General features: G+C 46.9%; 1 long non-coding RNA gene across 2 annotated transcripts; it reads right to left on the bottom strand.

Moving 5' to 3' along the window:
- Positions 1-2,369: 2,369 nt before the first annotated feature.
- On the bottom strand, positions 2,370-5,414 carry LOC143693761 (uncharacterized). 2 transcript variants are annotated; one of them, XR_013181695.1, is made up of 3 exons: positions 5,299-5,414; positions 4,225-4,422; positions 2,370-2,618 (listed from the first exon to the last, which is right to left on the bottom strand). It is a non-coding gene; the product is annotated as an uncharacterized LOC143693761 (long non-coding RNA). The 2 variants fall into 2 exon arrangements; XR_013181696.1 differs by lacking the exon at positions 5,299-5,414 and adding an exon at positions 5,162-5,257.
- Between the last annotated feature and the right edge of the window lie 4,015 nt (positions 5,415-9,429).

Consider the following 9,429-nt stretch of genomic DNA (forward strand, 5'->3'; position numbering starts at 1 on the left):
ATTACATCCCTTCCTATTATTTCTATTTCCTTAGGTTTTATATTTATATCTTGATTATCTATCTCAATATTTAGAAACAGGTAAGAGTAATATCTATATTCATATTATTTCAAATAAAAACCCTGCCTCTAACCCAAGAAGAACCCAAAAAACCCCAACCCTTTCTTTTAGACAATATTTAAATAGATTTTACCCCTAGGTTTTCCTATTGATAGTCACATTTCTATTTATAATGTGTATTGCTTACTGATCCATTTCTCTTTATCAATGTCAATTTATAAATCAATTGATATTCTACATTACATCTATTCCGAGGACTTCTTTCTATATTTTTATACGTATTTTGATTCATTGATTATCTATTTCTGCGTTCAGATTTTCACTTCTGGAACACTTGTATTATTTCAAATAAAACCCCTGCCTCTACTCAAACAAAAGCCAAAAAATTCCCTTTCTTTCCAACTATATTTACATCTTCTTCTATTTCTATTCCCATTTCTCATTTATATTGCCACATAAGGTCATTTCTATTCTATACTACAACTCTTCATATTACTGACATAGATTTAGATTTCAATTTCTATCCATAGTTTCGTCATTTCTCTTTCTAGACTTATGATAGATTTCTATCTTAAGATTCACATTTCTATAATACTTCTATTCTTTCAAATAAAACCCCTGCCTCTAACCAAACAAAAACCAAAGACACCCCTTTATCTAAACCATATTTAAAACTCTAAAAATCATCTCATTTTTCATCATTCTCTTCACATTTACTTTTATAATTTTTATTTATTACATTTGTAGGTATTATACATACTAGAGAGAATACCTTTTAATAGAATAATAGATATATAGTATTTTTATATCCTAGATATTCTTTTACTTCTATTTCTTTATATTCAATATTTAGAGAGATCGGTATACGCGTTATATATTTGGAGATCTGGATTTTTATTTTTATATTATTTCTATCTAGAAAAAAAACCCCAGCCTATAACCTAATAAAAACCAAAAAATCCCCAATTCCTTTTAACTCTATCTAAATATTTTTATATTTACAACCGATCTTTAGATATCTTTGTATACATATATAATAGACTATCGTTTCTATAGATTAGCATCTGTTACAATAATATACTATATAGTATAGTTTTATGTGTTTATCTATTTGTTTTCTCTATTTATGTTTACCACTATCATTTTATATTTGTTTTTATATTGATATTTATTTCTACTTTAATTAATCTATATATTAGACCGTATCAATTCATTAACCCAACGCATCAGAACCACACAAATACCGCACCTTCGGCAGCACCGGTACGCAGCCCACGCTCATCCCATCGCAGCGTATCCAAACCAAACCTATTTCTAGGACTAACAGAACAAAGACCCCACAACATTTAACTCTAAGAAAAACTCAAATCAACCGAACTGTCAAGACATTTGAAATCCCACTATAACTAGCCCAAAAGCTCCGTACATTCTCATCGTAAACTTCCTCCTCAACCAATGGCTCAAAACCCCAAAAAACTCAGATACACATGGAAAATGACAGAACTGCTAGTCAAAACAAACACCCATGAAAAATTAAATCCAACCAACTCACTAAACTCAAAACCCTACTACTGACCCTAAACATTACTAAAAAAAGCCCCCAAAGCTCTACCTTGAGGCTAACTCACAAATAATAACCAATCATCTAGAAAGGTTATCTTCCAAATTTTAAAACAACTCATTTTTAAAAGCATGAAAAGAAAAAAAATCGAAACTATTAAAATACTAAAAAATATCACTACCCAAATTGAAAGACATATTGCCTCTAGAAACCCACCGTATACAAACGCCCCTGTCCCCCAAAAGAAAACCAGAAACAAAACAGCAAAGCAGAAAGAAATCGGAACTTAGGAACGCTAAAACCAGAACGTTCAAGAAGTTCCACCATATCCCTGATCATACACCGACTACAAACAACGTGAAACGATACAAACAATTCTTAAAGACCGCCTTAAAACCACTACATTAAAAACCCTTTCAACAATTCAAAACTGCATTGAACAAAAGCCATCTCATAAATTAACACCCAAAACTCCAGCAGCCCAGCTGGCCCTACCAAATCTCTCTGTTGATACACACAGTAAACAAAACCAAAATCCCAGGAATACCTATCAGAAGTCTAGGAAAGAAACCTCTTGAAATTAATCCTACCTCAAATACAAACCAACCCGTCCAGAAAGTTAGCTTCACTCAAAAAAACTATTTACACAGAGGTAATAAGACCAAGAAATAAAACAACACACCATATAACGAACCACCAACGAACACAACAGCGAAGGAAAAAAAAAACCCACTTTTTTTTCTTTTTTTTTATTTCAACTAGCTTCCTTTATTAGCTAGAACCAAAGATTTTGCCAGGGCTGTAACAACAACAACAACAACTTCTTTTTCTTCTTCTCCTTCTGAAATGTCCCTTCTCCTTCCCAAATTCCTTACAACTTCTGAGTTTGAATCCAAGCCAAAAGCAAAATTCGTGCACTTGTGAGTCCGGTGCTCCTGTCAGATTCTCTGTCTCCCTCCACATCTTCTTACACTTTCAGTCTGAACGCTGTCCTGCCCTGATGAGTTTGACAGAAGAATTGGCACATGTTAAGAGAGCATTTCCCTCCCTCCCTCCCTCCCTCCCTCCCTCCCTCCCTCCCCAGAGCTGGTTTCCTTAGCGCATTTCAATCGATCCCAAGCCCGCAATGATGCGCGCTCTGCCGGAAAGGGGAAACATGTGCTAGTGAACAGCAGCTCAGAAACAATTCTTTTCTAATGTTACCTGCTCTACTTGACTGCTCGCTAACACAAGTCTCATTTTACCATTGCAGGGAGAAGGCTGAAGGAAAACGTCTGATGAGCAGCCACAAAAGGCCTCACTCCCTGCTACACAGCCTGCAACAACCTCGGCAGAGCGGAGCAGCCAAATCACCGCGCTCTCCTTGCCGTGGGCAAGGGTAGAAGATGACTGGGGGAGGCACATAAAAAGAAGGGAAACGCTCCTATAAATGCACAGCCATTTGCTTTCAGAAGCCCAGAGGTCAGGATCTTCTCTAGGAAGCCAGACGTGACATGATATTTCTAAGATTTTCTTCTTCATCGAAGGAAATGTACGTACATACACACTCTTACAAACGTACCTACGGTTCTGGGGTTTTTTTTCTTCTGAAGCTCCAAGAATGATTTCCCACCTTGATTCATTCAGAAGAAACGGCCCCTGTGACTCAGGTCAGAAGGGCGGCCTGCGTTTTTGATCACGACAGCTTTTGGCTTTACCCTGTGAGCAGGAGCAGCCAGAGCTGAGGCTCAGCAGAGGCTGACCCCGGCCAGCCCCTTCCTCCCTTCCCCGTGTCACAATGACTTCCAGGCAGAAGGATGCAAAGCAGGTTTGTGTCTTTTCTCTTCAGTGCCAAGAGGTAAAAGATGTAGGCTTTGAAACAACTAATGACCCTCTCTTGGAACTCTCCCAAGGACAGTTTGAAAGCAAAGACAGAAGATTGCTGCTAAATCCATATGGGATAAGGATGAGAGCAGCAAGGATCCGAGGCCAGCAGCGTTGCCAGGCAGTGTCACGTCCCTGCCACCTTGTGACAAGGCACACAGCTGCAAAGCCCCAAAGCCTGCAAGCCCTGCAGCTGCCGCACGGATAGACCTGGTTCCCTTCCCAGGTGCCCAGAGGGACACCTGAGGGCAGGTGTCGTCCCACGCCCCCCGAGGGCGCACCCAGAGCCCCGGGCAGGGACGGAGTCACTGACGGCTCTCTGGGGACGAGACCCTCCCTGCAGGTGACACCGGCTTGTCCTCTCCCTGTGGCACAGGGACCTCCAGGCTCTAGGACCAGCCTCATTTTGTCAGCATCCAGGTGCTGTGCTAGAGCCAGAGGGGTCAAGGCTTTCCAGAACCATAGGATCCGTAGCATCCTTGCGGTTGGAAAAGCCTTCTAAGGACATCGAGCCCAGCTGCTGCCCCCCCAAATCAGGTCCCTAAACACCACATCTTGACATCCTTGACATGTCTCCAGGCATGGGGACTTCCCTGGGCAGCCTGCTCCTATGCCTGAGCACCCTTTCAGTGAAAAAATTTTCCCTCCAATCCAATCTAAGCCTTCCCTGCTGCAAGTTGAGGCCATTTCCTTTGGCCGCGTCACTTCTTACCTGGGAGACCTCGGTACTTCAACCTTACCTGCTCCTTCCCTAGGCGGTCTCTGGCTTGGCCGGAGGAGAGGAGGAACACTCCCACCACAGGAATGGCAGCTCAGGAGGTCCCACACCAAGGCCAGGGGGAGCAGCCGTCCTCACCAGAGCTCGCACGTCCCTTCTTCTCAGAGATTGGCTCTGCTTTTCCTCCCGGGCAGATCTCTGCTGAGTGCTTCACAATTGCCTGTTTGGAGGAGGGGGGGAAAAGAGGTTAGCCAAGTTTTTTATCCAGACTTAGCTGCTGGCTTTGCCTCCTCCTGACTTCCTTCTGCTAAGAAAACAGCTGCCTTTGGACTTCTAGGGGCAACTTGCACGTCATGCCTGAAAAGGAACTACAGAAAAGCGCCTCATTTATAAAGCCTCAGCCAAGAAGATAGACAGCCATGGCAGGCACCAGGCCAGCTCTGCTCCTCCTTCAAGTTGTTCCCAAAGCTGCTGGAAGAACTGAAGGCTCCTTTGGCCTTCCATTGCTCGGCTTGTCCCGAGAAAGAGCTTTGAGTGTTGTTACCCCTCCAGAAAGGAAGGGCCTTTCTGTCTCACACGCTCGGTGACACAAGGCTACGCAGCCTCTGCTCCAGGTGGGAAGGGCTTCCTTCCTCCTCTGGCACCTGGCTGGCACAGGGCACAGGTTGCTCAGAGGTCCTGGAGCTGCCCCATCGCTGCAAGTGCTCAAGGCCCGTCGGTGCTCTGCGATGAGGCTCTGAGCAAGCTGCTCGATGGAAGCACGTCCCTGCCCACGGCGGCAGCAGCCTTGGAATGAGGTGATCTTTAGAGCCCCTTGCAACCTGAATTCTTCCATGATTCTGGGAACTGAAAAAAGCGGGGAAAGAAATCTGTAAAGGTCACTAAATGCATCCAAGCACATCCCCATGGATCCAATCCTCAGCAGCCCATGCAAGGCAAGGTCAGAACTCTCTGCCCACCGAGGACACGGCAAGCAGCACGGACTTTTCTCCCACTCTCCAGCACGGAGAAGTGCGAAGCCAGAGGGAGTCTGTCTGTTTACAGACACCGGAGTGCGGCGGGACGGGGCGGGGCGGGACGGGGCGGGCGGTCTTACCTTGCAAAGCTGGCGGCAGAAAGGGCGGGCAGCGCCGCCGCCCCGCCGGGATTTTCCGGCCCGCCGTCGCTTCCGCCGCCTGGAGAGGCGCGTGCGCGGGCTCGGGGGGGGGGTGCAGCCCCGTTCCGACGGCGTTCGCCCGCCCCCGCTCGCTGCCCCCGGCCCGCGGAGCGCTGCGACCGCGCCTCCGCCGCCCGCCGAAAGCGGCCCCGCCGGGCCGCCCCCCCCCCGGCCATTCTTCTCAGCCATCGTGTCCCTTTTGCACTCCTGAACGTCTTTCACCCCTCCCGGCCATTTACGGAGCCCGCCCCGCCCGCCGCTCGCTCCCGCCCCTCGCCCTTGCCTCGCTCGGCAGCCGCGCTCTTGCCCCGCCCCCGGCAGGCAGCGGCGAGGGGCAGGGCGCTGGCTCGGGGGGCTGCAGTACCGCGCTCTGGCCACAGGGCGGCAGACTCCCGGGTCAGCGATATCCCCGCCCTTTTGGCCGCCATTTTGAGAAGGTAAAAAAAAAAAAAATCCCGCGACATTGGCGACGCGCCACTCCCAACATGGCGGTCGAGAGAGGCCCCCTCGGGCGAGAGAGGCGGTTACTCACATGCCGGTCAGAAACACGCCAAAATACGCCCGCCCACGGCGCCGCTGACCACACAGCCCGTGTCGGGCACACCTGAAACGCAAGAGAAAATCCCGCCGGGGCCGCGCCGACGTCGGTGTTCCGTGCAGGCAGTCCGCATAGACACACCGGAGTCCTCCGCTTTCCCGCCCTTTTGGCCGCCATTTTCAGAAGGTCAAACAAACTCCCGCGACAGTGGTGACACGCCACTCCAAACATGGCGGCCGAGAGAGGACCCCCCCCCCCCCCCTCGGCCGAGAGAGGCGGTTACTCACATGCCGGTCAGAAACACGCCAAAATACGCCCTCCCACGGCGCCGCTGACCCCACAGCCCGTGTCGGGTACACCTAAAACGCCACAAAAATTCCGCCGGGGCCGCGCCGGCGTCGGTGTTCCGTGCAGGCAGTCCGGATAGACACACAGGGGTCCTCCGCTTTCCCGCCCTTTTGGCCGCCATTTTCTGAAGGTCAAACAAACTCCCGCGACATTGGTGACGCGCCACTCCCAACATGGCGGCCGAGAGAGGACACCCCCCCCCCCCCCCCCCCACCTCGGCCGAGAGAGGCGGTTACTCACATGCCAGTCCGAAACCCGCAAAAGTACGCCCGCCCGCGGCGCCGCTGACCCCACAGCCCGTGTCGGGTACACCTAAGACGCCACAAAAATCCCGCCGGGGCCGCGTCGGCGTCGGTGTTCTGTGCAGGCAGTCCGCATAGACACACCGCCGGGGGCCCTCCGCTTTCCCGCCCTTTTCGCCGCCATTTTCAGAAGGTCAAACAAACTCCGCCACGCGCCACGCCCAAGAGGGCTGCCTGGCGGCGGCGGGCTGCAGTACCGCGCTCTGCCCACAAGGCGGCAGCACTGCCGCCCACCCCAGCCGGGGGCGCCGCGCGCCTTGGGCCTGCGGGCGGCCAAGGCGGCAAAAAAGAACAGGGGCCATCCCCCCCAAAAACTCCTCGAAAAATAAATGCCAAAAACCTGCCTCTTACCAAACAAGAACCAAATAAGCCCCCTTTCTTTCATGCCTTCTTGAAATAAATTTGATAGTTCTAGTTTTCCTAGTTCTATTCACACCCATATTTAGACCGGACAGTGATGTGTTACGTCCTTTATACCATCTATTATGCCTATTCCTATTATCTGTATTTATTCATACTTTGTGGTTGTAGCAATATCATTACATATTGATTGTATATTTCTAGACTTCCATTTAGATTTCTATCATACTTTTATTCTTCCAAAAAAATCCCATCTCTAACCAAACAAATACCAAAAAACCCTTCTTTTCAACTCTATTGAAATAGTTTTATATTTAGAGCTTGCATAATTATATTCACTTTTATAGTCACCGTTTATACTGATGCATTCCATTCATCATTACATAGCACATATCTATTATTCACATCATATAGATAAATCATTATTTTTATCGTGTACCAAATCTACTGCTACAACTTCTTTTTTCTAATAGTTTCAATTTTTATATCCATCTTGATGTATTCATGAGATCTTTTTACAAGTAGATTTCTACCTTTCTATCATTTGTATTTGTAGTTTTTATAATAAAACCCCTGCTTTTGCCAAGTAAAAAACAAAACCATCCTTTCTTTTAAACTACTTTTAATAATGTTGTTGTATTTACAGTTACCATATCTATAATGGTTTAGATATTATATCATAGTGATGTACTAGATTTATAGCTGTTTCCTATAATATACCATCATAAGATCTATACGGTATCGCTTGTATTACGTGTTGTATGGATTTATGTCACTTTACATTTACAATCCTTTAGTAATTTGATATATATATATATCTGCATAGATTCGCAACACATTTCTAGATTTAAAATTTCCTTTGAGCTGCGTTTATATTTAGCATCTCTATTGATATATCTATCAACATACACAATGCTCTTTGAAAAATACAATATCTTATTGGAATATATCAGGACTTAAGTTACCTGTTAAATTTTAAATAGAGATCGAATAGATCAAAATAAAAGTTTATTCCCATTTCTACACATCTACTCGTTTTGTTTAAAGATAGCTATCCTTAGAATTTTACATTTAAAATCCAATTCCTAAATGCAATGACAAAACAAACAGCATCGAATTCCCACCAATGTCTTCCAAAACCATCAAGATACCTCCACCAGCCAAACGACTGCCAGCGAAAAAAACACACAACACTCTTTTCACTAACAGTTCTCATCACAGCAGAAAAATGGAACCAAACGAAAAGAAAACCCTGGAGAAACACACGCAGCAAATCACAAAAACCTCTAAAAAAACCCAAACCAACTCGCTCAACTCCAATCAGTGCCACTGACCATGAACGTTATTTTAAAAACTAACCGAAGTTCTACATCTACACTAACTCAAAGAATAAGCAATACTCTGTCAAAAGAACTTTAGAAAGCGAACTAATGAACGAAATAGAAAAAAAACCAAAAAATCTCAACCACTAAAAAATAAGAAAATAACTGCCTAAAAAAAAAAAAAACCCTACTTAAAAAGACCCACCATATAAATACCCACGTTCCCAAAAATAAAACTGATCAATAACCACCAAATACGTCAAAGGACAACAAGAAACGAAAAGAAAAAAAGAAAAAAAGAAAAAAAAAAAACCAAAAGAAAATCCATTTGTAAAACAAAAGTCCCCCAAACCAAAGCAACTTTAATTTACATCAAAAAAATTATTCCCAACTGAAGAATAAACGCATAGAGCCTCATTCGATCAAAATAAAAATACCACCCAGAAATAAACACAAAGCCGAAAGAGAAACGTAACCATTGACAAGATCTCCCAAAGGATCCGCAACAATAAAACGTACACTACAATCAAACAAACCAAAGAAATAAAAGCCCTGGAAGACGAGAAACACAAACGCAATTAGAGAGATTTTAAAAACCCCGCTGCTATTAACGACACGACGCCACCTCGAACCCACCGAAACAAACGCTACACGCCCACGCTAATAAAAGCCACCGCGACAGAATTAAAATCCGAGCCGCTGCTTCACGCAACGACCCGTAGAAACCATTGCACGCCTTTAAAAACAGAATAGCCCGGCAAAAAAAATATCCGACTACAGAACTCGATTCAAACCAAACCTTGATCGTCACCACCCGAACCGAGAACCGTACCGGTCAGGAAGAACGCCATAGCCCTTAGCGCACACCCGCTGCGACCAGAACAAACCCGTGCGATCGATCCCTACAAAGCCACCTCCGAACCACGACACCCAAGATTTTGCGGCAGCCCAACCCCGCGCTGCCGGCCCCGGACGGAGCGCGGCTCCCGGCGGCAAAGCGGCTCCTCCGGCGGCTGCTCCGGCGCGCAGGGGCGGCGCCGCCCCGGAGACCCCCCCGCCCCCGCCCGCTCCCCCTGCCCGGGGGCCCCGGCGGCGCCCGAGCCCCGCGCCCGGAGCGGACAGAGCGGCCGGCACCGGCCGGGCCGGCGCAGCAGCGCCCGCGCCGCCTCTGCCGCCCTTGGCCGGCCCGGCGCCAGCTGCC

This window comes from Agelaius phoeniceus, chromosome 3 (assembly GCF_051311805.1).
Source record: "Agelaius phoeniceus isolate bAgePho1 chromosome 3, bAgePho1.hap1, whole genome shotgun sequence".
NCBI lineage: Eukaryota > Metazoa > Chordata > Aves > Passeriformes > Icteridae > Agelaius > Agelaius phoeniceus.